Here is a 4,349-nt window from a genome sequence, read left to right as displayed (position 1 = left end):
GAGAGATCAGGAGGGGGAGTGATCGGAGGTGAGGTTGGAGAGTTGAATAAAGCTCAGATTATGTGAAGTTTTGTAAAGCCAAGTGGAGTAGTTACTAGACATGCAGGAAAAATCAGGAATCGCTCTAGATATTTCCAATAGGAGGGATTTAACTTGCAGAATTGGTAACAAACATGTTGGCAGGGCTGGAGGAGCAAGAAGGGGGAGAGGAGGCTATCCAAAGCCTCGGGGCTGCAGGACATCACACCATCAGCCCCAGGGCCAGAAGAGCAGAATGAGAGATGATGACAACTGTTGTTGAAAATCGTTGCGCCAGGGAGGCGGCCACGTAGAACAGAAGCGCCTGAGCTGGAACCTGAGCACAAGCTTTGTTACTAGGTGCAGGGAGATGGTGTATGCAAAATACTCAGCACGGTGCTCAGCACTGAGTAAGGTCTCCACAAAGGCGAGCCACACTGAAAGGACAACCGCCATTATGCAGGAGACACCCAGCCTGTTGGATGAGACATAGGCGGACCTAGCACTTGGAAAGATGGGGAACCAAGGGTCTTAGGACAGCTCACTGTAGACAAATTGATAGAATCAGAGAATCACCATTTCCAGGATGCTTCCACGCAGACCTTTGCTGTGCTCTGTTTCTGTGGGCTCTGCTTGGGCCTCAGTGGGAAATCAGAGCATACAGAGCATGATGGAGGTGGAAGGTGGAGGAGTTAGGTGCCAGAGCAGATAACGAGCATTGTTCCAGTTACCTACTGCTGGGCAGCAAAAAGCCTAGACCTTAAAACAATCTTTTTTTTTTTTTATGTTTATGATTCTCTGGATCAAGAATTTGGATGGGGCACAGTGGGGAATGGCTTCTGTTCCTCAGTGTCTGAGGTCTCGGCTGCTAAGATTAAAAGGAGGTGGGTCTCAACAGCTGGGGGATGGAATCCCCAAAGGCTCAGTTCCTCACATGTCTGGTGCCTGGGCTGGGTTGGCTTGAAGATTAGGACTGGAGACCAGAGTGCCTACATGTGGCATCTCTTAGTGCCCTGGCTTCCTCACAAAGTGGCGGCTACAGGGTCGTTGGATGTGGTGTCTCGGGCTTTAAACATGAGTTTTTCAGCTAACAAAGTGGCAGCTACATCTCCTTTTATGACAAAGCCTTGGAAGTTTCTTGGCACCTCTTCCCCTGCAACCTGTGGGTCTGTAATCTATCCTGTGTAAGGGAGTCACAAGCCCACTGGACTCCAAGACAGGGAAAGTATACTCTACCTCTAGATGCAGGAACGACAAAGCTCTAGAAAAGCATGTGGGGTGGGAGATAGTATTGCACTCGTTTTGGAAAATATAATCTGCCCCAGGCCTGCAGACTAAAACTCACACTTCTCACGGGCCGGGGGGTTTGCCAGCCATCCTAGGGAGAGAAGGTCTGAGCTCCCTGAGAGAGATGGGGCCAAAGACACAGGCTCTCTCTAAGCCCTGCCTTCACCTACAGAGGAAGCCTCCCCAAAACCCAAAAAGGGAGGAGATCTGTGGCCCAGAATAAGCCCTCACAGAGTCCGCTGGTGAAAACTCAGGGGACATATGTCACATTAGAGAGCAAGAGAGCTGGAAACTGTGCTAGGGAGGCTCAGCACAACTGACAGTGGATAATGATGATGGTGGTGATGATGAGATACTGAGTGTCTGTTTGGGACCAGCCACTTAAATATATCTTTTTCACTTGAGCTTCCAAAAGGGAATGTAGAGCCTTAGATGCACATCTCAGAAAAGCAGAACGGTTGAAAATTAATGAGCTAAGGGTCTATCTTAATAAGTTAGAAAAAAAATATAGCAAAAGAAAACTCAAAGAATGTAGAAGGAAACAGCAAGATAAAGAATAGAAATTGAAGGGGCGCCTGGGTGGCTCAGTTGGTTGGGCGACTGCCTTTGGCTCAGGTCATGATCCTGGAGTCCCGGGATCGAGTCCCGCATCGGGCTCCCTGCTTGGCAGGGAGTCTGCTTCTCCCTCTGGCCCTCCCCCCTCTCATGTACTCCCTCTCTGTCATTCTTTCTCTCTCAAATAAAAATAAATAAAATCTTAAAAAGAAAAAAAAAGAATAGAAATTGAAGAAACAGAAACCAAATACGCAACGGAGAAGATCAGCCAATCCAAAAGCCAATTCTGTGAAAGTGGATGAATCTCTGATGATACTGACCAAGACAAACTTGAAAGAAAACAAAAATAAACAATATCAGACATAAAAAGAGGGTTATTTTATGGATGCTTCAGGCATTAGGAAGAAACAAAGAGAATATTACAGATAAGTTTGTACCAATAAAACCGAAGATGTATGTGAAATAGATAAACTGCTTGAGGCATATGCCTTACTAATACTGACTCAACCTGAAATAGGAAATCTGGATAATCCTATACTGTTAAAGAAATTTAATCAGAAGTCAAAAATATTCCCATGAAGAAAACCTAGTCTTCATTGGTGAGTAGTAATTCTTTAAACATCCCATTAGAGAATGAGGATTCCCTTCTCCATCGGAGGAAACTGTAGCTCCTGGAGTTCCAGCAACTTGCCTGAGGGCCTAAGAACTAGTAATTGTCAAACCCACGATTTGAACCTTGGCTGACCTGGCTTCAAAGCCATTACCCTCCCCAGCCTCTTCAAATGCTATAATTAGGCAGCATATTTGTGAAGGTGAAGGACAAAGTCCTGATGCAAAAGCATGCAAAAACAGATTCCAGATCTGCAGAGATGGAAGGTAATGCTCTTTCTTCCCAGAGCAGTCCTAGAAAGGAGTCTGGTTATGTCCACGCAGAGAGGGAACCTGGAGATTATCCCTAGGACACCACCCGGCCGTCCTTCAAGACCTATTTAAATGCTACCACCACTTCCCTGTAGGGTACCATAAATCCTGTGCTGAGTCCCATCGCTGCCTTACAGCACTGTGTCTGGCCTCTTCTGTACAGGGTGTGTTGTGTATCATTCTCAGTAATGTTTTCCAGCCTTGAAAACGCATGGCTTCCTAAGAATACAGACCCAGTTTGAAAAACCTATATTAAAAAGTTAAATGCTGGGTGCCTGGGTGACTCAGTTGGATAAGCATCTGCCTTCGGCTCAGGTCATGATCCTGGAGTCCTGGGATCGAGTCCCACATCGGGCTCACTGCTCTGCAGGAAGCCTGCTTCTCCCTCTGCCCCCCTCCACCATGAATAAATGAATAGAATCTTAAAAAAAAAAAGTCAAATGCTGGCACTCTTGGTGATCACTGGGGCTTTGAAAATTTTAAGGCAGTGAGGCCATCCAAAGAATGTTTTTGTGAAGAAGTATTTTTAAGATTTTCACTCAAATAAAAACTAAATATTCACATAGCAAATTTTGTGGCCCCTGAAGATAGAATTTATCTTTGTAACAGGCATCAACTGCTCCACGATATAGTGTGAGATTTCATTATCTCTCTAAATCAAAATTAAATCCAGCTTAAGTTCTGTCCGAACACTAGATGATTGCTCCATCTCTTCACTCCCTCCTAGGTAACAGGATTATACACAACTACATGCTTTGCCAGGTAACTTAGCAGGTTGCTCCTTTGGGCAGAGTGTGTTTCTCCGTCCCTTGCCTCTAGATTTGGCCATATGACTTATTCTGACCAGGGGTATTTTAGCAGACTTGACATAAGCAAAGACTTAAAATGGGCTTGTGCACTGGGGGCTGGTGGTCTTGTGCTTCTTCCATCTCCAAGAGATGAACATTCCCTGGCTAGCCTACTAGTCCTGGAAGGAGGATGAAAGACACATGGGGCGGAGCAAAACCACCCCAGCCGAAGCCAGCCTACACGCAATTAGCTTCCAACTTGTCCCTAAACACATAAGCTAAGTAAGTGCTCACTGCCGGGGATTGTTATACAGCATTGCTGTGGCCATAGTTAATGGATCCACACCCCTTCTTCCCAAGATCATCAGGACCTCGGCTCATGCCAGTTGCCACAGCTGTGCCCTCCGCCTGGGCTGTGACATACTCCTGAAGGTGGGGGTTCTGAGGCAGCTCTGTCCCGTCCGTGGTAAGTTCAGCCAGAGCACCCTGTGCCAGGCTTCCCCAAACTGTGACCTGTGCTCAGTCAGTGCCTGGGTTTAATCCTCAGATGCATAACCTGAGCACCTCATTTAATTTTTCCTTGCCTCATCTGTAAAATGGAAATAATAATAGCACTTCACAGAGTTCTTGAGAGAAATAAGTGAATATATAAAGCGCTTAACACAGTGCCTGGCATAGAGTAAATGTGCAAAAAATGCTAGCTGTGATTATTATCATGGATTTATTCATCTAAATATTCTCCCTCCTAGGTCCTCCCACCTCTGAGAACCTACATTCACA

The sequence above is a fragment of the Mirounga angustirostris genome, unplaced genomic scaffold (genome assembly GCF_029215605.1).
Source record: "Mirounga angustirostris isolate CCGP_5_RB_7025 unplaced genomic scaffold, mMirAng1.0.hap1 SCAF_7, whole genome shotgun sequence".
NCBI classification, from domain to species: Eukaryota; Metazoa; Chordata; class Mammalia; order Carnivora; family Phocidae; genus Mirounga; species Mirounga angustirostris.
Note: the sequence above shows the minus strand (reverse complement) of the source record.